Below are 26,652 nucleotides of genomic sequence, written 5' to 3' on the forward strand. Positions count from 1 at the left end.
TGGCAGCCAGTCCCTGCATGTGTGCTGACTCTGTAAAGAGCGTCCACATGCAGGAACGGGGTAGCCGACCATGTGCTAGAGCATTTTGCCAGTACACGGAGATGCTGGAACGAGCACCGTGTACCGGAGAGATGCACTGACAGGACCTAGCATGACATCTAGCCATGTGACCAGTCTGTAGCCAATGAGATAATAGACACGTGACTGGTCACATGGTATTTTGACGTCACGGAAGGTCCTATCATCAGTGCTGGTTACCGGGAGGACGCAGCGATTATCGGAAGGAAAAGCAGCGGGAGACAGAGTGCAGGACGCGTCACGGGGACCTGTAAGTGTAATGGCAATGTTTATTAACTGTACGTGTACATGTATAATGTGTTTTTATGTGTTTGTGTTTGCCTGCCATTGTTTTCAATGTGGTTTGAAGGGGTTCGTCGAACGTTCGCCGAACAGAGTCTCCGTTCGACGAACCGAACTGAACTCGAACTCTAGGGGGGTGGCTCATCTGTAATAAATAAATCCCCTTTTTGGAGTGTCCGCACAATCCCCGGGTCTGGTAGAATCCCTCGAGCCGCACTCCGGATCCGAGCAGCCCGTCTTCTGGCACGGGGGTAGCACATAGTTATATAGTTACATCTAGTGCAACCTTCCGCCTCTAATTCTACATTTCATCACTAAATCGTTTCTAACCGACAACGTTTTGTACTGAGAAAAAAAACATTTATTTCTGGGATTATTTTCTGCAGCTCATTGTGTTTTCCATTGATGGAGATGTGTCAGGGCTTCATCTTTATGTGGTGACCTGACATATTTATTGGAACCATTGTGGGGTATATAAAATATATTTTGTAGGTAGGTGAAGTGACTAAAAACACAATTGTAGCCTTTCAGTTATTTTTCTATTTATGGCATGTAACTATAATTCATTTTTATTTTGAACGACCAGAATGTTACGATATCAGTCACTTTTTTTTCCCTCACCCTATGACAGCACCACGAGAGAGAGGATCCGCCCATCAAGGACAGGAAACCTTCAGGATAAAAAGGGGCGGTCCGCTCGCCACCTCAGATGGTTTCCTGTCCTTGACGGATTCCTCAGGATTCGGCCGTGGATTTTTCTACTAAGTTCTTACCTGGTCGGCGGTTCTGGCGGCGGCACGGGTCCTGCCTCACTCCTTTCGGGTTCCTGGAGGCGCCATGGCAGACCCCCGGGGGTTGCGACCATGATCGGGAGCGGGATGCACCACGTAGCAGGTAAGTGCGGCGTTCCTTCCAGGGCAGTGGAGCGGCTCGCAGTCGCGTGTACTGTACGCCGGTGCCATCTTGTGGGCGTGTCTTGGCGTGTGTGCGAGCGTTGCGCATGCGCGGCGCCCGCAAGTCACCTGCGCTGACGTATGCGATGCCGTCAGACCCCGAAAGTGGGTCAGGAGGAGCGGGGAAGGGGAAGAGGCTGCGCTCAGGATAAATAAACAGTGCCTCTAGGCTATGGGGTGCTCCAGTCCTCTCATGCACGTGGATTACTTTGTGTGCAGCCATGGACACAACTGGGCACCATGAGGAGGAACGTTACTCGGTGCGTGAGTCCTCATCCCCCCCCTGCTGGCAGAAAGATTGAGAAACAGCCTGAGTCTCGCTGGAACGACTCTGGTTCGGATGCCAGCTTGTCCAGCAAGCGTGGCACCCGGCCCATTAAGCAGGCCCGAGAAGTGTCTAGTGACAAGATCGCCTCCAGAAGGAAGTATTTGATGTACCGACCCTTCATATCCTTGTGGGTGAGTGATCTTCGGGCATGTGTACCTGTTGTTTCATTGTTTTCCTGGTGTTGTGTCTCCCCCCGTCCCTGTCGTACCTAGGTGAAAAAGCCACGGAAATGTACCACCAAATCGAATAATAGGGAATGCGCCATCTGTAACCCGGGACTGGCCCAGTCCTGGTCCAAACGGCTCTGCAAGTAATGTATCCAGCAGACCATTTCGGATGAGACACCTGGATTTGCTAGTGATCTTTGTGCCATTATCCGGTCCAAAGTGCAGAGCTCGCTGCAGTCCCTGAAAGAGCCTCCTCGTAAGTGGCATAGACATGCCTCCTCGGCCTCGCCATCCAGTCGGTCTGAGGGAGAGTGTGGGTCTTCTGGTTCTGCATCCTATTCATCTGACAGTGAGGCTGACGTCCACCAGTGCTTCCCTGTAGAGGGCATGAGCAAACTGATTAAGGCTGTCAGGGACACTATGGGCATTACTGAGGAGACGCTGCAGCCTTCAGTCCAGGATGTCATGTTTAAAGGTCTGGAGCATAGAAAGCGTAGAACCTTCCCGGTAGTGGACAAGGTACAGGCGTTGATCTCCAGAGAATGGAAGAAGCCAGATAAACTGGGTTCTTTTCCGGGCGGCTTCAAGCGCAAATATCCCTTTGAGGAAACAAACTGTTCCCACTGGGATAGGGCACCCAAATTGGATGTGACAGTGGCGAAAGCATCTAAAAAGTTTTCTATCCCCTTCAAGGACATGGGATCCTTAAAGGACCCTTTGGATCGGAAGGCGGATGTCTTCCTTCAGACCGCATGGGAGTCCTCAGCGGGTGCTCTGTGTCCTGCCATAGCAGCTACGTGTACTGCACGGTCTCTGGCGGTGTGGTTGTCCGAGTTGGAGGATAAGCTTAGGAACAAGGTTCCACGGGACGATATTATTTCTTCTCTGCCCAGGCTGCAGGGAGCTGCGGCTTTCATCTCGCACTGGCGGCTAAAACTGCGGCCCTTTCTAATGTGGCACGTCGGGCCTTATGGTTAAAATGTTGCCTGGGGGATCTGCAGGTTAAGTCTAAGCTGTGTTCCATTCCCTGTCAGGGCGAGTTTCTTTTCGGGTCAATCCTGGACGATGTTCTTGAGAAGGCTGGGAACAAAAGAAAGAACTTTCCGGCCCCATCCTTTCCCTCCTTCAAGCGATCCTTTCGCAAGAAGCAGTATACCCGTAAGTTCTCCGCCAGGAATGGAAATGCCTGGTCAGATCGGAAGAAGGAAGATAAGGGTTTCTTGTTCAAAGGCTCTTCCCAATCCAAGAAGTCTTCCCAATGACTCCCTTCCTCAGGTGGGGGGGAGATTGATCTACTTTCTTCCTGCCTGGGAACGCATTTCATCAAGTCCATGGATTCTCAACCTGATCATCCAATCAGGTCTGACATTTCCATTCCGCAGTTCTCCTCCCAGGCGTTTTCTCCTGACATCCCCGAGGGCTTCCCCGAGCGAGCAACATGCTATGGAAGGGGAAGTGAGGACCCTGTTACACAAGGCGGTCCTAACAGATGTCCCAGTGGCGGAGATAGGAGAAGGCTTTTACTCCCCTCTTTTTCTGGTCCGGAAGCCGGACGGCTCCTTTCGTGTCATTATAAACCTCAAAGGTCTAAACAGCCACCTACAGATCTTGTCCTTCAAGATGGAGTCAATGAAGTCCACCATCAAGTCTCTCTACCCAGGTTGTCATATGGCTGTCCTGGATCTGAAGGACGCATATTATCACGTCCCCATCGCTCCTCATTTCCAGAAATATCTAAGGGTGGCGGTGCTCGTAGAAGGGTCGGTGCGACATCTCCAGTTCAGGGCCTTACCATTCGGTCTGGCAATTGCGCCCAGAATCTTCACGAAACTCATCCTGGAAATCACAGCCTACCTGCAGGAGGACAAGATTCTCATTGTTCTGTATCTCGATGACTTCCTCGTAGTAGGGAATTCGGCAAACCATTGTGCTGCTGTCCTTCGGACTGTCTGCTCAAAACTGGAACGTCTAGGCTGGATTTTGAACTTGGAGAAGTCGAGGTTGCTTCCAGCCATGGTGCAAGTTTTTTTGGGACTTACTTTGGACTCTCCCTGGCAGGAGTGTCGCCTCCCGCCTTCCAAGGGGGAGAAAGTTTGCACTCTGGTGCAACAAGCGGTGTCTGTTCCGGCTCATGTCTCTGCGACGGGCTATGTCCCTCCTGGGCTCCCTGACATCCACTCTCCCCGCAGTCCTATGGGCCCAAGGGCATACCAGGGCCCTCCAATGGGACATTTTAGAAAATCAGACGATTCTGGGAGACAGGTTAAACCGTCAGATTACTTTGCGCTCCAGCTATTTCACCTCCCTTCACTGGTGGCTGGTTTCCGCAAACCTCACAAGGGGAGTCCCTTGGTCTGTCCTGGTGTCCCGAATTGTGACCACGGATGCCAGTGTGTCCGGATGGGGGGCTCATCTGCTGGACCTTCCGATCCAAGGTCTCTGGTCGCTCCGGGAGGCGGCTTCCTCCTCCAATATCAGAGAGCTGCTGGCTGTGGAATAGGCACTGGCGAGTCTTCTTCCTTCCCTTACAGGTCACCATACCCGGGTGTTGTCGGACAATCAGGTGACGGTAGCTTATCTAAACATCAGGGGGGCACAAGATCCAGGTCCCTTATGACTATAGCCGACAGGATTCTGTTGCTGGCGGAAAATCTCTTACTGTCCCTCACGGCTTTTCACATCAGAGGGAAAGACAACCTTGCGGCGGATTTTCTGAGCCGCACTCGACTGCACCAGGGGGAGTGGGCACTCATCAGTCGGTCTTCAACCTCATCACGGCCCGGTGGGGTACTCCAGTCATCGACCTTTTTTCCACCAAACAGAACAGGAAGGTTCCTCAGTTCTGTTCTCTGAATCCCAAGGAACGTCCATACGCAGTGGACGTCCTGTCCACCAAGTGGGACTTTCCCCTAGCATATGCATTCCCCCCGCTGGTTCTTCTTCCCTCTGTCCTGAAGAAGATCAGGGACAACAGGGCCAGGGTCATTCTGATTGCTCCCTTCTGGCCAAAGCGACCGTGGTTTTTTTGGCTGGTTCAGATGTTCCTGACCGACCCGTGGGTCCTCCCGGAGATTCCGGATCTCCTGTCCCAAGGGCCAGTGTCCCATCCTCCCACAGTCAAATTGCACATGATGGCATGGAATTTGAGAGGGCATTACTGATCAGTAAGGGGTTTTCCCACAATTTAGTTTCCACGCTGTTGGGTTGTAGGAAACCGGTGACCACCAAGATCTACTGTAGGACTTGGAGAAAGTTTTTATCTTCCTCAGGGGCTAGTGTGATGGGGGAGGTCCCCATAGGTCCCATCTTGGAATTTTTGCAGAGTGGGTTGGCAAGGGGTTGACGGTTAGCACACTCAAGGTCCAGATCTCCACATTAGCAGCGGCCAGGTGGATTAGAGAAGCCATTGCGTTAGCTTACACGTCTAAGGGTGCCGACATTCCTGTGGGTCTGAAAACCCATTCCCCGAGGGCTATAGCATCTTCTTGGGCAGAACGGGCTGATGTTTCCATTGCACAGATCTGTAAAGCTGCCACGTGGTCGTCACCCTCGACCTTTTATAAGCATTATAGGTTGGATCTTTCTTTCTTTCTCTGACCTCACCTTTGGGAGGCGTGTTCTACAGGCTGTGGTCCCTCCCTAAAATCTTTTTTTCGCTGTAATTCTCTCGTGGTGCCGTCATAGGGTGAGGGAAAAATACGTAATTACTTACCGGTAATGTGTTTTTTCAGAACCCATGACGGCACCCTTATATTCCCTCCCTGCACTGGGGGTTGTTGGTTGGTTCACCTTCCCCTTTTCCTTTTCCCACATATTCTGGTGGTGGCCTTATGTTAACCTGTTGTTTTTTTCGGAGGTCCTCTCATGCTCTGTAATCAACTGAGGCGGCGAGCGGACTGCCCCTTTTTATCCTGAAGGTTTCCTGTCCTTGATGGGCGGATCCTCTCTCTTGTGGTGCCGTCATGGGTTCGGAAAAAACACATTACCGGTAAGTAATTACGTATTTTATTTCTAATGGGTGAAAAGAGGAGGTTGTCCAAGCTTTTTTAATTTATTTTTTTAGACCCCTTATGGGACTTGAACCTCATCATTAACGTCACTTGATTCATCCACTGATGTAAACAGGTCTGGCTGCGGCCATTTTACTATTAATGCCACATTCCCGGCTTGTCCTCACTGCTGGAAGGTTTTATTACATATATAGGAGTACCAATTATGTTTAGTTTTTTAATTACTTTATTTTTAATGGAGAACTTTTTTAGTTTTAATTTAGTTTTTTACTGGCTATGTAGATAGTAGCACTGGCTTCCCTACTGCGCCGGCGCTCTGCGGCGTCCTAGTGCCATGTCCATAACTCTCCTCTTTCCTGCATGGCCATTCTCGTGCTGTGCTGCTCTCTGCCTACCTGTATGGCTGCCCACATGTTGCGTGGTCCTCTTCACTCCTGCACAGCCATCCTCAAGTTGTGTGGTCCTCAGCTCGTCCCCCACGAGGCCACCCACGTGTTGTGTGATCCTCTGCGTCCATCCATTATCATCCACAAGTAGTGTGGTCCCCGCTCATTACCCCCCCCGCCGATGCCCATTTGTGTCAGTCCTCGGCTCCTTCCTAGGCCCCAGGCCCTGTGCATGCTGTACGGCAGGGTTCCCCAACTCCAGTCCTCAAGGCTCACCAACAGTGCATGTTTTCAGGATTTCCTTAGCATTGCACTGCTGTTGGAACCAGCACCTGGGCAGGTAATTACATTATCACCTGTGCAATACTAAGGAAATCCCAAAAACCTGCACAGTTGGTGGGCCTTGAGGACTGGAGTTGGGGAACACTGCTGTACGGGGTTTCCTGGCCTCTAGCCTAGGGGGAGTGAGCACATGCTTTCTGTCCTTTTAAAAGGAAGCATGCACAACTTGCTAAGGTGCCCCCTGCCTATCACTTGGAGGATCCAGGTACTTAAGGCTTCTACCGCTGATGGGGGGGCAGGGCAGAGAAATGCATTAGGATTCTGATCCTAACCTGTGTGTTGGTCCTGTATCTGCTCTGGTCTCCATGCCTCTGTGACGCCATGGCAAAACGAGGTAGTCACACATGTAGGCCCCCGCACCACACCGTTCCCACACAGGGTTACACACAGCCGCCCTGAAATCCTAGTCACCCCCCCTTAGGGCAGGACAGACACACCAGGGGTTGGAACCAAGTGGATGGGCACGCCCACCAAGGAGTCTAGAGAGCCCGGGGTGGGAAAAGAGAGAGAGAAGTCTGAGCTGTCAAGGAGAGAGGTGTAGGAGGAGGACAGGTGTCAGGGTCAGAGCCCTGACACACTGACTAGGTGTGCAGATGGTGGTCCGTATCTGCAGGAGATGGGAAGACGGCACGGCAGATCCGAGGTGGACCGGGCAGGGTTGGAGCTCGCCGGTACCGACACCGGAGAACCGACCCGGAAACCGTGCACAAAGGGGGTACTCGGACCCTGAAGGCAGGACCCGCACCAACGGCCTAGCTAATTCACCGATTGAGGGCAGGATTCTAGGTCCTGTACCAACCTAAGTTCCGAAAAGAGACAACAGCCAACCACGGGGGATAAGGGGCATCCGTTAAGGCCTGTAGATCCCACGGGCAAATGTCAGCAGGCACGGCTCCCAACTAAAGGACTGGGAGCGAGCTCCCGCATTTCACACCGGGAAGTCCACAACACAGCAAACACTAAGTTACAGAGGAAAGTGATACAGACCACCAGTCCACATGTGGGACCAGATACACCTGTCTGCACCTTGGTTTACCATTGACTTGTGTGATTCATTTAATCGTGAGAAAGCTAATACTCCCCAGCCCGACTGGGCACGCCAGCCCCTGCCGCCACCATCCTCAACATAAGAGACATTGGGCCCCGGGGCATCCATCCCTACCCACAGAGGGGTTAACATCCAGCTGCCATCCTATCATCCCCTGGGTGCCCCACAACAGCAGCAGTGGTGCCACATCTCACCACACACCGTGGGTGGCGTCATAGACAGTTTACGGCAAATCCCGTAGAAATGCATCCCCTTTTATTTGAAGTGTCCGCGCAAACCCCAGGTCCGGTAGAATCCCTCGAGCCACACTACGGATCCGGATCTGAACAGCCCGGCTGCTGGCATGGGGGCGTCACACCTCAAAAACTGGCGTCACGAACAGGATACTTACCCATTCACTTACCTGGTGAAAGTACGCCTTGTTCTGGACTGCTCAGATGCAAAATTTTGAAAAAACGCCATTTTAGCTGCCACTTTTAGAAGCGAAAATGACAACCTAGCATCTTCTTCCCCGAGAAAAGGGCACAAAGTTGAAGCTCCGCCCCCTGGGAACACGGCCGGAAGGAAGTAAGACCCCGATGCCGAAAACAAAACTAAGAGCCGCGTCGAGAGACTGCTCCCGAAAAACCAGGGGGGCGGGTGAAAAACTGTGGCATGTGATCCAGGGAGATAAGAGGCAGGGACACCAGGACTTTGCCATCTTCAGTTCCTGGACACCACCACGAGAGGATGTCCGACCAGTCCGGCGACCCGAAAATGGAGGAACCTGCTCCCTGGACTGCTGACTGGGTGGAAGCCCAGACAGAATGGATGTGCCGTAGGATCCAGGACCAGGCCAACTCTCTGCTGAAGAGATGGACGGCTGAGATACAGGATCTGGCTGCAACTGTTCGGGCCCCGAAGTAAGATTGGCCTCAGAGGAGAGGGTAAGCGACCCACGCCCCCATGTCCCACCGGAACCGGCCCACCAGGCTGAGGAGCTCGGTCTGCCCCGTCCGCCATGTCGCCTCCCATACCTGTAGCTGGCGCCCCGCTCAGTCCGCTGCCCCAAGCCACAGCAGCGGAACCTGTTCCATCTGCCTGCGAGGACCCAGCCACGGAGTCCTTGGGCCATGAGTAGAGATGAGCAAGCCTCTAGAGGCTCGAGTTCGGTTCGTCAAACGGAGGCCGCATTCGAGTTCGGTTCGATGAACCGTTTGGCAAACCTCTCGAACCCCATTGAAAACAATGGGAGGCAAACACAAACACATAAAAACATATAGAAAACACCTTCAAAGGTGTCCAAAAGGTTACTAACAACTTACAAGACACCACAAACACATGGGAAAGGGACAAGGACATATACTCATGCTAAAAGAAAAGAGCTGGACAAGGAAAAAGAGGAGGAGACACAGATATAGGAGTATATGCAAGTGAACATCAATGCCATTACTGTGCAACTTGAGCCTTGCTCATTTGAGGCTTCCAGTCTGGATAAATTGCCTGAGCTCGCCACCTACGCCTTGGTGATCTTTTCGTGTCCCGTAGCCAACGTTCTCTTGGAACATGTCTTCAGTGCTGCTGGGGGTGTGCTGACAGATAAGCGAACGCATCTGTCTACTGACAATGTGGACAGACTAACGTTCATCAAGATGAGGAAGTCATGGATCACAGAGGACTTTTCTACCCCTTTGTCATCCAGGGGAGGCGAAAGGCTGGTGTATTTTTGAGAGTGCTTCATGCAAAGCATCTTTTTAAGATTGAAACTGGAGGACAACTGATGCCAACGAACTGGTGTGTGTGTGTGTGTGTGTGTGTGGCCCAATTTTTGGAAACGAGGGAGACTGTGGTTGGAGTCCCCTTGCTTTTTTCAAAAAGAACCAAGATGAACAAGTCATTGTGTCGCGGGCGGGTTGGACGCCGCCGTTGCTGCGCTCTCGCTAATGCTCGGGTCCGGCGCTGCTGCGGCTGCTCGGTGGCTCAAGCGGTGGGCCGGATCCGGGGACTCGAGCGGTGCTCCTCGCCCGTGAGTGAAAGGGGTGGTTGGTTTGGGGGATTTAGTCCGTGACGCCACCCACGAGTCGTCGTGAAGATGGGCACCACCGCTGCTGGTGACGGGGATCCCGGGAGCAATGGTAGGGAGCAGCTGGAATGTTGTTTTCCCTCTCCATGGGTAGGGGTCGGTGGTCCCGGGGCCCGATGATGTGACAGGGAGGCAGGGTTGGCGAGGTGCAGGGTTGCAGGGACAGCACGGTGTGGTGCCGGATGGCACGGGTGTACTCACTCAGTAAGATATGCACAACGTCCTCGGTAAACCAAACGGCTGGATGGACGGGTCCCGGAGCCAGCTGCCGTGTCTCTCCCCGGACAGGTGATGGCGGCTGTCTTTCCCTGCACCTTGATGTTCTCATTTGACTACTATGGATCCCCAACGGTAGTCCGCTCCCTGGTGTATGGGTACCGGAGGAGCCCGTTTGCCTGCAGGCACTGGCCCTTGGGTCTCTAGCCTTAGGCGGTAGCTGTATACCCTCACGGTGTGGGCGGTTGCCTTCAGTCGGGTCTTTGGTTGTTAGGAAACCCCTGGGGTTCCGGTCACATTCGGATTTGACTATTGTCGGCGGCTCCAAGCCTGGCCGGGGTCCGATGGCCCTGCCTGTGTGTGCTGGCTTCACTTCGCTCCCCGGTCAGTACCGGCGGGCCAACGCCCGACCCCGGTCCTACGGTTCCGCGTTGCTTCACCAGTCCTGCAGACGGCCACCACCATCTGCCAACCTTGCTGTCAGTGCCTGGGCCACAAACCCAGACACCCAAGTGTTTACTCCTCTCACTTCAAACTCCAAACTCGTTCTCCTCACTTTTCCTGCCTCCAGGACTGTGAACTCCTCGGTGAATGGGGCTAACCGCTTGGCTCCGCCCCACCTGGTGTGGACATCAGACCCTGGAGGGAGGCAACAAGGGTTTTGTGTTTGGCTGGTGTCCCTGTCTAATGGGGGTGGGGTGTTTGTGTATTATCTGTGACGACCTGGCTAGGCCAGGGCGCCACAATTGATCACAGAGGACTTTTCTACCCCTGTGTCATCCAGGGGAGGCGAAAGGCAGGTGTATTTTTGAGAGTGCTTCATGCAAAGCCTCTTTTTAAGATTGAAACTGGGGGACTACTGATGCCAACGAACTGGTGTGTGTGTGGCCCAATATTTGGAAACGAGGGAGACTGTGGTTGGAGTCCCCTTGCAGTGTTTTACATGCTTTTAGAAGGGCATTACTTTGAAATTGAGTTTCAGCATCGGCAAACTGTTGGCTACAGAAATGCTGCCCTTCCAACCTTTTGAACCGAGGATTTTCGAGACCTTATGCCCATCACAGTGCCCCAAGAGCCTGTAAGGGGTAGTCGGACCCCTGGTAGTGAAGGAACGGTTTTTCACCCCCTGAAGACGCCACAGTAGTATGGTGGCAAATTGTAAATGTTAATGGTAAAATGTTATCTGTCATAAACTGTTTCCCCACTAGGTGCCAGTGTAGAGCAGTGGTTCCCCTGGTAACAGTGGCAGGGAAGGAAGGGGCAGGGAAGCCTAGGTGGGGAAGGAAGGGTTCTGAATGCAGAGTCCAGTGTGCAGTGAAATATGACTGGAGAAAGAAGTCTGAGGTGACAGGGCAGAGTGTGGAAGTGGTGCAGTGGCAGAAGAAGTGGAAGAGTCCCAAAGCCGGTAGTGTATACTACAGTGCAGTGCAGCTATCAGGGGGATAACAAGTGGCCCCTGCAGGCGAAGGGTAGTGCCCTGACAAAGAAGTGAAGGTAAATGGGAACGCCCGTAGAAAACAAGTGAAGCAGTTCCCCGGCAAAGAAGTGGAGAGGTGAGAACTTATCCGGAGCCGGTAGTTTGTGCTAGATCTGCCCTACAGTAAATCCGGGTTCAGTGTGCAGCTACTAGGGGGTTAACGCATGTCCCCTGCAGGCAAGGGAAAGTTACCGGGGAAAGAGGAAACCGTCATCAAGAAGTTTAACCTGTAAACCAAAGTGACTTGATGCTGAAAGGTGTAAAGAAGAGTGGAAGCTGTGTTCAATAAAATGTTTCTTAGTTCACCAACTGCCTGTCTGTGGCTCTTTATTGGGAGTGGTGAAGAGGCCTGTGAGCCGAGAGAAAAAGGTGTCACCGAGAAGCAAATTGCCCACATGGAAGCGTTCCTGCCACCTACACTCTGCCCCACAAACAACACCTCTGATCTAACAGTGACAGCCGGGCCGGGGGTCAGCCTGCCGCCCCCTGGGCGGGAGACCGCGACTACAACCCCTGAAGTGCCCCCTGCCCCCATTACAAACTGGCGTAGTTGGCAGGATGAAGCCTGCATGCAAGAAATCCCGACCAGAGACTGTGAGGAAGATCAAGTGGTGCCTGACGTGCTGAACAGGCCACAAGATGGCGGCAAGATGGCGGCCGTCCTCATGGACTCAGCAGAGGCGCAAAAAGTTGGCGCCAAACGAAAAGCGCTGGGCTGGCCTGGGAGGAAAAAGCCCGGAGTGCACCGCCCAAAGAGGGGAGGTACCTGCCCCAAGAAGCTGCAGAGGTCTAGAGACGTGGGCGGCGCCGCAAGAAAGAAAAGGCGTCGCCAACGCTATGCAGACCTGGTGGGTGAAGCCAGGGGCGGAGTGTGTGCAAAAGCGGGAAAAGAAGAACCGCCTCCACCCTCCCCGGCGCCATTGCAATCCCAGCAGCAGAAGCAACAGTTCCAGTTACCTGCGCTAAACAGAATGGAGGCCAGGACAGACAAGCAAGCCGTAGCGGGCGCGCTGGTGCCCGTAGGATGCAGAAGAGAACGTCCGATGGAGAGCTCGGTGGGAGAGTTACCCATCATCACATTGCCGGCAAGCATGATACCGGCCGTGACTGGAGTCTCGGAGAAACCAGCGAAGGTCATGTGGTTTACCACCTGGGATGCCGTTACCGGGGAGATGACAACAGAAGTCCGGGCCACCTACAAGTCCCGGCTAACTCTGGGGAGCGGACCACCAGGAGCGTCCGTACAGATTCCGGAAGAGAGTGATTTGTTTGTCGTTGAAAACCGGTACTGTTGAAAGCCGGTGAATGTCTCCAGTTACAGTAACGTTAAAAGTACTGAACCCGGGAGGAGCTTAATGCAGAACTGTGCGTGGACTCCTTCCGTGACTGTTAAGAAGGAATCTTGTTGTCTTGTTGTTTTCTTCCCACCCAAAGACCGGGAGCGCTTGGAAATAGCCTCCGGGCAGAAGGTCAGCTAAGACCGGGAGCGCCTGAGGAGGGCCTCCGGGCAGATGTGCGACTAAGACTTGGAGCTTCTCTGGAGGGACTCCGGGCACCAAACTTGTGTGCCAGTCTGTGTGTTTTCCTACATGTGTTGTTTTGTAGGTACGAACCTCGCCAGGAGGCTGAGGTTAAAGAGGGGAGGAATGTAAGGGGTAGTCGGACCCCTGGTAGTGAAGGAGCGGTTTTTCCCCCCCTGAAGACGCCACAGTAGTATGGTGGCAAATTGGAAATGTTAATGGTAAAATGTTATCTGTCATAAACTGTTTCCCCACTAGGTGCCAGTGTAGAGCAGTGGTTCCCCTGGTAACAGTGGCAGGGAAGGAAGGGGCAGGGCAGCCTAGGTGGGGAAGGAAAGGTTCTGAATGCAGAGTCCAGTGTGCAGTGAGATGTGACTGGAGAAAGAAGTCTGAGGTGACGGGGCAGAGTGTGGAAGTGGTGCAGTGGCAGAAGAAGTGGAAGAGTCAAGTCTAGTCCCAAAGCCGGTAGTGTGTACTACAGTGCAGTGCAGCTATCAGGGGGATAACAAGTGGCCCCTGCAGGCGAAGGGTAGTGCTCTGACAAAGAAGTGAAGGTAAATGGGAACGCCCGTAGAAAACAAGTGAAGCAGTTCCCCGGCAAAGAAGTGGAGAGGTGAGAACTTATCCGGAGCCGGTAGTCTGTGCTAGATCTGCCCTATAGTAAATCCGGGTTCAGTGTGCAGCTACTAGGGGGTTAACGCATCTCCCCTGCAGGCAAGGGAAAGTTACCGGGGAAAGAGGAAACCGTCATCAAGAAGGTGTAAAAGGTGTAAAGAAGAGTGGAAGCTGTGTTCAATAAAATGTTTCTTAGTTCACCAACTGCCTGTCTGTGGCTCTTTACTGGGAGTGGTGAAGAGGCCTGTGAGCCGAGAGAAAAAGGTGTCACCGAGAAGCAAATTGCCCACATGGAAGCGTTTCTGCCACCTACACTCTGCCCCACAAACAACACCTCTGATCTAACAGTGACGGCCGGGCCGGGGGTCAGCCTGCCGCCCCCTGGGCGGGAGACCGCGACTACAACCCCTGTGGCGCCCCCTGCCCCCGTTACAAACTGGCGTAGTCGGCAGGATGAAGCCTGCATGCAAGAAACCCCGACCAGAGACTGTGAGGAAGATCAAGTGGTGCCTGACGTGCTGAACAGGCCACAAGATGGCGGCAAGATGGCGGCCGTCCTCATGGACTCAGCAGAGGCGCGAAAAGTTGGCGCCAAATGAAAAGCGCTGGGCTGGCCTGGGAGGAAGAAGCCCGGAGTGTACCGCCCAAAGAGGGGAGGTACCTGCCCCAAGAAGCTGCAGAGGTCTAGAGACGTGGGCGGCGCCGCAAGAAAGAAAAGGCGTCGCCAACGCTATGCAGACCTGGTGGGTGAAGCCGGGGGCGGAGTGTGTGCAAAAGCGGGAAAAGAAGAACCGCCTCCACCCTCCCCAGCGCCATTGCAATCCCAGCAGCAGAATCAACAGTTCCAGTTACCTGCGCTAAACAGAATGGAGGCCAGGACAGACAAGCAAGCCGTAGCGGACGCGTTGGTGCCCGTAGGATGCAGAAGAGAACGTCCGATGGAGAGCTCGGTGGGAGAGTTACCCACCATCACGTTGCCGGCAAGCATGATACTGGCCGTGACTGGAGTCTCGGAGAAACCAGCGAAGGTCATGTGGTTTACCACCTGGGATGCCGTTACCGGGGAGATGACAACAGAAGTCCGGGCCACCTACAAGTCCCGGCTAACTCTGGGGAGCAGGCCACCAGGAGCGTCCGTACAGATTCCGGAAGAGAGTGATTTGTTTGCCGTTGAAAACCGGTACTGTTGAAAGGCGGTGAATGTTTCCAGTTACAGTAACATTAAAAGTACTGAACCCGGGAGGAGCTTAATGCAGAACTGTGCGTGGACTCCTTCCGTGACTGTTAAGAAGGAATCTTGTTGTCTTGTTGTTTTCTTCCCACCCAAAGACCGGGAGCGCTTGGAAATAGCCTCCGGGCAGAAGGTCAGCTAAGACCGGGAGCGCCTGAGGAGGGCCTCCGGGCAGATGTGCGACTAAGACCGGGAGCTTCCCTGGAGGGACTCCGGGCACCAAACTTGTGTGCCAGTCTGTGTGTTTTCCTACATGTGTTGTTTTGTAGGTACGAACCTCGCCAGGAGGCTGAGGTTAAAGAGGGGAGGAATGTAAGGGGTAGTCGGACCCCTGGTAGTGAAGGAGCGGTTTTTCCCCCCTGAAGACGCCACAGTAGTATGGTGGCAAATTGTAAATGTTAATGGTAAAATATTATCTGTCATAAACTGTTTCCCCACTAGGTGCCAGTGTAGAGCAGTGGTTCCCCTGGTAACAGTGGCAGGGAAGGAAGGGGCAGGGCAGCCTAGGTGGGGAAGGAAAGGCTCTGAATGTAGAGTCCAGTGTGCAGTGAGATGTGACTGGAGAAAGAAGTCTGAGGTGACGGGGCAGAGTGTGGAAGTGGTGCAGTGGCAGAAGAAGTGGAAGAGTCAAGACTAGTCCCAAAGCCGGTGGTGTGTACTACAGTGCAGTGCAGCTATCAGGGGGATAACAAGTGGCCCCTGCAGGCGAAGGGTAGTGCCCTGACAAAGAAGTGAAGGTAAATGGGAACGCCCGTAGAAAACAAGTGAAGCAGTTCCCCGGCAAAGAAGTGGAGAGGTGAGAACTTATCCGGAGCCGGTAGTCTGTGCTAGATCTGCCCTATAGTAAATCCAGGTTCAGTGTGCAGCTACTAGGGGGTTAACGCATGTCCCCTGCAGGCAAGGGAAAGTTACCGGGGAAAGAGGAAACCGTCAGCAAGAAGTTTAACCTGTAAACCAAAGTGACTTGATGCTGAAAGGTGTAAAGAAGAGTGGAAGCTGTGTTCAATAAAATGTTTCTTAGTTCACCAACTGCCTGTCTGTGGCTCTTTACTGGGAGTGGTGAAGAGGCCTGTGAGCCGAGAGAAAAAGGTGTCACCGAGAAGCAAATTGCCCACATGGAAGCGTTCCTGCCACCTACACTCTGCCCCACAAACACCTCTGATCTAACAGTGACGGCCGGGCTGGGGGTCAGCCTGCCGCCCCCTGGGCGGGAGACCGCGACTACAACCCCTAAGGCGCCCCCTGCCCCCGTTACAAGCCGATGCCCAGTCACCACTCCTTCTCCAAGAAAGGCGTGCCCGCGCTACACCAGCATGTCGCACTCAACATCACCGCTTCCTTGAGAAAGTCTGTGTGTGACAGGGTGCATTTCACCACAGATACTTGGACTAGTAAGCATGGACAGGGGCGTTACATGTCGCTGACCGGGCACTGGGTTACTATGGTGAGAGATGGAGAAGGGTCTGCTGTACAAGTCTTTCCGTCCCCACGAGTTGTGTGTCAAACCTTTCTCTGTATGTAGAAGTTCCTACACTGCTTCTGCCTCCTCAACCTCGTCTAGGTCTTCAACCTCCGGTCAAAACCTGCATTGTAAGGCCACCGGCGTTGTGAAAGGAACACTGTGTCACCTGGCGATCGGAGTACAAATTGATGGAGCGGACTCCGCTAGTGACTTAACAGGCGTGTGCGACAATGATGCAAACCTGGCTGCGGCCCTTCATCAGAGCAATGTGACACACGTGCCTTATATGGCTCAAATGTTGAACTTGGTTGTCCAGCAATTTTTAAACCACCATCCTGGCCTACATGGCCCTCTGCAGCGGCCACGCTCGCTATGTACTCACTTCCACCGTTCACACTCAGCAGCTCAACAACTTGCATCGCTCCAAAGTCTTTCGGTCTGGCAGTTCACTGCCTGAAATGCGATGTGCCGACACGCTGAAATTTGAATCTCCACATGTTGCAGCGTCTGTGGCAGCACCGCCAAGCCCTGCTGCAATACGTTATGATGTATAGCTTGGGCTAACTAGATCCAGAGGTGGGGAGGATCACGCTGCTGCAGTGGTCTCAGATCAAGGACCTATGCACCCTTCTTCGAAGGTTAAAAATGGCGATGAAGATGTTTAGCGCTGACGTTGCCATCATCGTCATGACAATTCCGGTCATCTACGTGCTGGAGCAGACTCTAAACAGCATTCATAGTCAGGTGGTGGGACAAGAGAAATGGGAGGAGTCATATGCGCAAGGGATAACAACATCTACAAGGTCCAGACGGTCAGCAGCACCAAGGCGGCATGAATGGGACGGTGGGGTAGATGGATTAACAAGGGCGCATAGTATTAGCCTAACTGTAGAGGAAAGTGCAGGAGCCCAGTAAGAAATGGAGGACGAACTGTCGATGGGCATGGAAGACTCAGCAGATGAGGGAGAGCTTGCTCACATTTTGGTTGTGCGAGGTTGGGGGGAGAGGGCAGAGGAAGGAGGCACGGTTCTCACCTCTCCACCACCAACACAGCAAGGACTTGGTCCTCCTGGATGCACAAGACACATGAGCGCCTTCTTGCTGCACTACCTACAACATGACCATCGGATTGTCCGAATTCGAAGTAATGCTGACTAGTGGGTTGTTAGACTGTTAGATCCCTGGTACAAGACAAAATTTGGCAAAATAAATCCTGCCATACAAAGGGACGCATGTATGCAGGAGTATCAGCAGAAGCAGGTACACAATCTTAGACCCGCAACACACATCCGTGTAATTTGTACGTGTGCGGTACGTATTTGCACGTACCGGAGACACGTACACACGGAGACCCATGTTAATCAATGGTACATGGCATAGTTGTGCTTTTCAACACGGACGACATGTCCGTTTTTTGCCGGCAACACGCAGGCACGGACCCGCTTTAGCCTATAGGTCCATGCCTGCACGGACCGCACACGGAGTATGTCCGTGTTCAGCACGTATCGTCCGTGTCCGTATTTCATCACAAAATTTGAAACACTTGTTACCAATCTATCAGGTCAATTGTAGGCCATTAATTCTGGCGCCAAACATACATTTCCTGTCTCATTTGCACACCAGACAGCAGCTGGGCACCTGTCCTCTCACTGCTGGGGAACTTTGAGCACAGAGAACAACACAGGTACTGAGCATGGCGCCCAGAATCGATACAGAGAGGCTGATTGGAGAAGTGGAGAGGCATCCAGAGCTGTGGGACACACGTGTTGATGGCTACTGTGACGACATGGACTCTCATGGGTTAAAGTTTCTTAAAATCCAGCCAGACAGCATGATAGATTGTCTATAGATGGGGGAGAAGTCCCTCATTGTTTTTACAAGACTCTTGTTAACTCAATGTAATTGTGTTGGCCACTGAAAGCTAGACGTATTGTTCTCCAGACTTTTCCGTAACCATTGTATTGTAGTTGTGTATTGCTAATGTGATTACCTTAGTAGCCATTGTTGAGTCTGTGACTTGCCGACTCCATGTAGATATACTGAGTCTTTCTATGCACATTATTTAAATGAACATTATCCATGCAGCTTGAAATTCATCCAATGGGAGAAGCAATCTTGTCCAACCAATCGATGAGGACGCAGTGTATCCTAAGGGAAGGTTATGGCTATAAAAGGGACTTCTTTAAGCCACCAGGGTGGATGAAGGTTGATGGATGCTGATGGATCCAGTCTAAGCTCTCAGGAGCTGACTAGAGGATCAGGATATCTTAAGGCTTCAATCTAGGGGCTCCGGTTCCGGTTGGAGACCATATCCCCAGTCTAGGGATTTCGACCCCGGCTGCCAGGATTGTATCATCATACCAGGACTACCTAAGGAGGACACTCAGGTTGGGACAGTTCAGTCACCTGTTACAGACTTTGCAGACCTCAGCCAGCTTCCTAAATCTGGCATTATTCCTTTCTCGTTGGGTGCCCGCCAAAAGCGGGGTGCTGCTGGACTGGAGTAAGCGGCCCTGGAAGCTCTGAGGCATGGACATTCTAACTCCCTGGTGAGCCAGCGGAAGGGTGAGACTCTGTTGCCTGTTACATTTGTGTGTTTTGCTGGTTATGTGTTATTTGCCGTTAATATTTTGGGGATCCAATAAAGTCTAATTATTGTGTTTCCCTCACCCTGTGTTGTCTGAGTAGTGTTACGCCCACGGTTAAGGAGGTCGGCGTTCAGTTGGGATGAGCCCTGAGCCACGCTGTCTTTCTAAAGCCGGCGGGTTTTAGTGGACGAGAGCACCCACTGAGCCCCGTGTCTCCACAATTGGTGGCAGCGGTGGGATACTACTCAGCCTGGTTTACCCAGGGGAGCTGCAGCGGACTGGTGTTCGTGGACACCGTCCAGGGCTCAACAAACAGGGAGGCACAAAAGCATACCCAGCAGGCCATAGGGGAGGCATTCAGGTTTCGGACGCTGCCATGTCCAACCCCACCAGCTCATCCATGGGACAAGGACAAGAGAGAAGTTACGATCGCTGCAGTAAATGGATGCTACAGGATCTGTGCCAGAGGCGAAAGATTATCTACTGGAACGCGGAGACTCGGTCAGCCTTGATCCAGAAATTAGTCCGTTGGGATGCCCAGAATGATGCAGAGGACGATGAGGATCCCGCCGATATTGACCCAGAGGATTTAAACTATGTGCCACATCATGGATCTAGTGACAATCAGGAATCAACTTTGTCCAAAATGGCCCAAGCCACAGCGTTGTTGGATGCATTGTGGCCTAGATCCTCAAGAGAAGAGAGGGCTTGGGTTCTGGAATATGTTTATGGGATTCCAGCTGCCGTACTGCTAGCACCAGCCGGTCGAGAAGGATGGTCCCGCTACCCAGCAGAAGCTGTGCCAAAACAAAGGACTACAAACAGGGCCTTTGACTCGCCCAATCTATGGCGCTGTTATACATGTGGGCACCATGGACATATAGATAGAGATTGTCTCCAAAACCGAGGCCGCATGCTTGGAGCCCATCTACCAGTTCAGCCGGTCAAGAGCCAGGGACTATGAGACACTGGTTCCTCCATTACCCTGGTAAGTCCAGTTATTGTTTCCCCAGAAGACCCTGTACCAGATTCCCAATTATCCATCTCCCTGGCTGAGGGCCAGCGCTCAGACATTCCTATGGCATGTTTGCAGCTGGACCTAAGGACCGACCAGGGAGAGGTCGAGTTGGAGCTTGTGGACAGCCTCTCCACACCTGGTATTTTGGGGACCAACCAGGAAGTGATCAATGTGGGGATTGTGAACAGCCTCCCCATACCTGACATTGTGGAGACTGACCAGAGCAAGGCTGATGTGGAGCTTATGGACACCGTCCCCACTCCAGTTATTTCGGGAAAGGACCAGGGAGAGGTTGAGGTGGAGATTGTGAACAGCCTCCCCACACCTGTCATTATGGAGACTGACCAGAGCAAGGCTGATGTGGAGCTTATGGACACCGTCCCCACACCAGTTATTTCGGGAAAGGACCAGGGAGAGGTTGATGTGAAACTTGTGAACAGCCTCCCCACACCTGTCATTGTGGAGACTAATCAGAGCAAGGCTGATGTGGAGCTTATGGACACCGTCCCCACACCAGTTACTTTGGGGTCTGACCAGGAAGAGGTCCATATGGAGTTTATGGACAGCCTCCCCACACCTGTTGTTTCGGGGACTAGCCAGGAGGAAGTTGAAGTGGGGTTCATAGATGGCCCCACCAAGCCTGTTGTTTCGGATACCACTCAAAGGGAAGTGAAAGTGGGGCTTGTGAATTACCTGCTCACACCAGTCATTTTGGAGAATGACCTAGGACAAGGACTATCCAGTCAGTTTGAAGCAGCCATCACCCACCTCCAAGCCAAGCAGGACCCTGATGTGGATCTTTCTAACATCTTTTCCAGGGATGGTTTGCATTCCCGGTCTCCATCATCCACTTCTGAGCCAAGAACCGTGAGTAAGCCTAACCACACTGTGGCTATTGACTGGGGGAGGATTGATAGTGGGAGATTTGTGCAGGCCCAACTCATGGACCCCACCTTAGTGCTTGTCCACAATATGGCTGCTCAACTTGGGGGAGGTAATCAGGGGGAGGTGTATAGATGCAAGCCTCTGTTGCTGACCTCACCATTAAAAAGGACAATGCCGTCAAGAGGAGAAGGATGATCGGAAGCCTATCATGTCTGGCTAATATTAAGAAGGGGGAGGAATGTGACGACATGGACTCTCATGGGTTAAAGTTTCTTAAAATCCAGCCAGACAGCATGATAGATTGTCTATAGATGGGGGAGAAGTCCCTCATTGTTTTTACAAGACTCTTGTTGACTCAATGTAATTGTGTTGGCCACTGAAAGCTAGACGTATTGTTCTCCAGACTTTTCCAGTAACCATTGTATTGTAGTTGTGTATTGCTAATGTGATTACCTTAGTAGCCATTGTTGAGTCTGTGACTTGCCGACTCCATGTAGATATACTGAGTCTTTCTATGCACATCATTTAAATGAACATTATCCATGCAGCTTGAAATTCATCCAATGGGAGAAGCAATTTTGTCCAACCAATCGATGAGGACGCAGTGTATCCTAAGGGAAGGCTATGGCTATAAAAGGGACTTCTTTAAGCCACCAGGGTGGATGAAGGTTGATGGATGCTGAGGATCCAGTCTAAGCTCTTTGGAGCTGACTAGAGGATCAGGATATCTTAAGGCTTCAATCTAGGGGCTCCGGTTCCGGTTGGAGACCATATCCCCAGTCTAGGGATTTCGACTCCGGCTGCCAGGATTGTATCATCATACCAGGACTACCTAAGGAGGACACTCAGGTTGGGACAGTTCAGTCACCTGTTACAGACTTTGCAGACCTCAGCCAGCTTCCTAAATCTGGCATTATTCCTTTCTCGGTGGGTGCCCGCCCGCCAAAAGCGGGGTGCTGCTGGACTGGAGTAAGCGGCTCTGGAAGCTCTGAGGCATGGACATTCTAACTCCCTGGTGAGCCAGCGGAAGGGTGAGACTCTGTTGCCTGTTACATTTGTGTGTTTTGCTGGTTATGTGTTATGTGCCGTTAATATTTTGGGGATCCAATAAAGTCTAATTATTGTGTTTCCCTCACCCTGTGTTGTCTGAGTACTGTTACGCCCACGGTTAAGGAGGTCAGCGTTCAGTTGGGATGAGCCCTGAACCACGCTGTCTTTCTAAAGGCGGCGGGTTTTAGTGGACGAGAGCACCCACTGAGCCCCGTGTCTCCACAGCTACCATGACAGTTTAATGGTGGAATGAGCATGGATGGCTGTGGCAGAGATAGTGTGGCGCCCGGGACAAGCCAGGTCGTCACAGAACAACACCAACACACCCCACACTCCAGGTCAGGCACACCGAAGTCAGACAAAAACCCTTGTTGCCTTCCTCCAGGGGCTGATGTCCACACCAGGGGGTGGAGCCAGATGGCTGGTCTCCGCCCACCGAGGAGTTCACAGTCCTGGAGGCGGGAAAACAGTCAGATTAGTTGTGGAGGTGAAAGTGAGAGGAAGGAAAGTGGTAGCAGAGCAGACTGAAGTTGGTCCGGGTGTGTGGCCCGGACGGAGCAGCAAGGTTGGCAGACGGTGGTGACCGTGTGCAGGAGTGGCCAATTGGAGCAGACCGTAAGGACCGTGGACGGGCGGTGGCCCGGCGGTACCGGACCGGTACGCAAAAGAGAAGCCAGCACCACCCGGCAGGGGTTTACGGACCCTGACAAGGCTAGGAGTCGCCGTGAATTTGTCGAATCCGTTAGCGAAGGGAACCTCCTGGGTTTCCCAGCAGACAAGTCCTGACAGAAGGCAACAGTCCAACCAAGAGAGGGGAACACAGCCACCGCCAAGGCTACCGTTCCCAGGGCCAGAGCCTGCGGGCAAAAGGGGCTCCTCCAGCCCATATCCAAGCTGGGGAGCGGGTTACCGGTGGGAACCCATTGGAACCAAACACTACACAGGTGCAGGGAAAGGCAGTCACCATCAACCTGCCAGGAGCAGAAACACCGCAGCCACCTGTGGGACCCGTCCATCCAGCCGTGTGTTTTACCAAGAACTGTGTCTTCATCATTGGCTGAGTGAGTACCACTGTGCCGTGCGGCACAGCGCTGCCCCCGCGACCCTGCACCTCACCAGGCCCCGCAACCTGCAATCCATCCTTTCCCATCCCCGGGCCCCGGGACAACCAACCCCCTACCCACGGAGGGGAGAACCAACATCCAAGCTGCTCCCTGTTATCGCTTCCGGGATCCCCGTCCAGAGCAGCGGTGGTGTCACAACCTCAAAACAACCGTGGGTGGCGTCACGGACAATATCCAATCCCCATAATCAACCCCCTTTTCACTCACGGGCGAGGAAAGCCGCTCGAGTCCCCGGGATCCGGCCCACCGCTCAAGCCACCACCGAGCAGCAGCAGCAGCAGCCGGACCCGAGCAGTGGGAGAGCGCAGCGTCACCTCCTCCGCATGCCACAATAGTCTACCCTAAGAATGGATGGTCTCAATGTACCCCTGGAAAGAAAAATAGATATGGTGAGTACAGATATTTGCATTGCTTCTGTCTTTACCTACATATGCACATTCTGTTGGCAGAGTATAAACATATTTGTATTGTTTGTTGGGCCTGTATTAATGGGCCTGACTCATTTTGAGCTACACTGGAGACTCACAAACAGGAGAGTAGTTTTCTGTCCTTTTGAAGTATTCATTGCAGTTTACTAGTAATGTCAGCATGTGTATATATGGGCTGCAAAGTATTTTATGCATGTACAAATGGCATTTCATGGTGGGGAAGCCACTATTAAACATGTTTGGGTTTTGTTTGGTTACCATTTCTGTGCATTTTCTATTGCAAATGTGCTGTGATTTGTCTATCTTTTTGAATATGTGTTTCTATGTTTGGGTTATTATGCAAGTTCCTTGGTGTCACCATGTCTGGAATGGTAACAGTAATTTGTAGTGTGTAATGGAAAATATATGTGGAACATATGGCACTTCTGGGGTTTGTAGATATTTTATTTCATGGCTTTCTGTAGGTTTTTTATTTTGTGAACAATTATAAGGAGATGAATGATTAATAAGTGCTTGCAGATGTTTACTGGTGAACTTGTTTTTTCTCCCATGCTTATTGTGTTATTATGTCACTAGATGAGTGTAATGGGCTGTTGTTGTCATACACATGGATGTGTGTTCCTATTTCATACAATTGATGCAATCCAAGACTAATGTCTACTTTTTTTACATCTACAATTGTTTGAATTAGTGACCTTATTTTACATATTTTAATGTTTTTTAACAGTGGATCTTGTGAAGCGGCGATGGCGCTCAGCCCGTGACCAGTTCCGCAGAGAGTATAACCCTGTGGCCACCACAGCTGCTGCTGCAAAGAAGAAAAAATATGTCCATTATGAAAGACTCACCTTCCTCATGCCCATTATGGAAGTACCAAAGTAAGTTTCAACCATTACATCACATGGTGGTTTTATTTAAAAGGCACACACTAATTTATTATTTTTTTTTTTTCATCAAAGTACAGAGGATAACCTGGAAGATAGTGAGGAAGCCCAGTCAGCAGTATTAACAGCGACCTCTGCTTCTGAGATGGAGCCAACTTGATATCAACCTCCACCAATCCCCAGCACCAGCCAGCCAGACGCAGAAGAAATGTCCTCTGATTTGGGTTTGGGAATAAGTCAATCCACTAATGTAATTGCAGGCCAGTCTACAGGGCAACAAAGTGGCCCTTCACCAGTTCTTGCAGAGAGTATTCCACAGCAACATGCAGGCACACAGCCAAGAATATCAACTAATACCATGCGCACAGTAGCACAATCTATCCGTGGTCGCCGACATAGGCATTATGAAGATTTACGTTCCCTCCCAGATATCATTGATACCAGAATTATTCACATGATGAATTCACTGATACCAGAGAGGGATGGAGAGAGATTTTGCCGCTCCCTTTCTCCCTCTCTTGCATTGGTTGCACCTGATAGACAGGACAGATTGAGGGCGTCCTTAATAACACTAATATCTGCTACCCAACGTGAGCCAGAACCCATATATTGTTTTGAAGTGATAGAACAATGGAGAGCCAATCCACGTGGCCCACACACAAACACAACTCAACAAACTGTGGAAACCCAAACAGAAGAACATTTCTCTAATTTTCAACTTAATCCTGTAGTGCAACAAACACATATACAGTGTCCATCTTCTTCTATGGTAACTGATGTACAAATTAGGCCAACATTTGTCCCACAACAAACAAGTACATTAATGACACAAAGGCCATCTCAACAGCCAACATTTGTCCCATAAATACCCCAACAAACACCAATGCAAACCTCTTTTAACTATCCTAGTATTGTTAGTAATGTTCATAGACTACCTCAAATGTTTCAACAACCAACAGCCTACCATGTTCCTAATAATCCACAACAACAGTACTTTCAACAACAGACTTACCCAACTAACTTCACATACACACATACTCAGCCTCTTCCAACACATCAATATGTACCACCTACACTTGGGCTCCCATCTGTTCAAACAACTGCATCATTATTTGTTCCAAGTACAACAACTGTTACTAGTGGAAACACTGATCAGACACTCACTACAACATCTAGTGTTGTGCAGCAAACATATTCTGTAGATGTCAATGCAATGGAGCCTACACAGGAAAACATCAGTAGCCTAGAGGATTTAGTTAAATCATAATGTGATATTGTATGTATTTTTTTACATTTTGGTATGTTTTCTAGGGTATTGCTGGTGGGAAAACATTTCAAAATGTAACACATTACTTACTCTATATGCATGTCGTCATATGTTTGTTTTCATTTACAAAAAAACAGTAGCAATTACTCTATCACTTCAAAAACAATACCTACCTGTTAGAATGATGCCTTGCTTAGGACATGTTATTTGGACCATCCATTAGAATAAACTGGGTTTAGGGATAAGATGCACGCACATAAACTACTACACTAACATGCAGACACCTTTATTATTAAAAATCCAGCCACTATGCAGTATCTGCATATTGTCTGGTTCCATACTTGTATTCCAATAGTGTCAAACAAATTATGTTTGCGTGACATTATTGTATAATAAAGGATGGTGTTTTGTATGGGCTAAAGTCCCTGACAAAATTGTATATAAAAAAAAAAATACAGGGTGTTTTGCAAAAGAGAACATACATACATAGGTAAAATAATAATTCTGGACTACCTTATTCTAAACGATTTTGCCATAAATTTATTAGTCATGTACATTTAGTAGTACTGTTTTTAGAATAACAAAAAATCCTGACGTCATAACAATATAGTTATATCACAATAGTTTATGGGGACCACAAACACATCCAACCAACCAAAAAACTACAAATTATACCTATGTATGGTCATTTTCTCTTTTGTATTACATATGTGTTTGTGCTTATGTAACCAAGTGTTAACAAACTTTATTAATGTCAAATTTATACATGACTATGGCTATTTAAAGTTAAAAAATCTTTAAACTGATTCCTCACTTGTAGACCAGAAGTGGACACAGTGGTTCTGACACTACCATTGTCTACAAATGGTGCATTTAAAGCAGGCAACTCCTCAATGTCTTCTTCATTGCTTTCATGTAATCTACAGTAATTATGTAACACTACTGTCGATTTAATGACAGCCTTGACGGTGGTTGGTTGGAGTTGGATGGTGGTTTGATAAATGCACCATCTTGAGGCCAAAATGCCAAAGGAACGTTCTACATAGCAACGTGCTCTTGCCAATTTGCTATTAAATTGGGCTTTTGATCTGTCCAGCCCCCTTCTGGGATATGGACGCATCAAATGCCTAGACTATGCAAACCCCTGATCTGCAACCATTACAAAAGGGACAATAGGGCCATTAGTACCAGGCAATGGTCTTGGTGCAGGCAAACTTAAACTATCAGACAT

The sequence above is a fragment of the Anomaloglossus baeobatrachus genome, chromosome 1 (genome assembly GCF_048569485.1).
Source record: "Anomaloglossus baeobatrachus isolate aAnoBae1 chromosome 1, aAnoBae1.hap1, whole genome shotgun sequence".
Lineage (NCBI taxonomy): Eukaryota > Metazoa > Chordata > Amphibia > Anura > Aromobatidae > Anomaloglossus > Anomaloglossus baeobatrachus.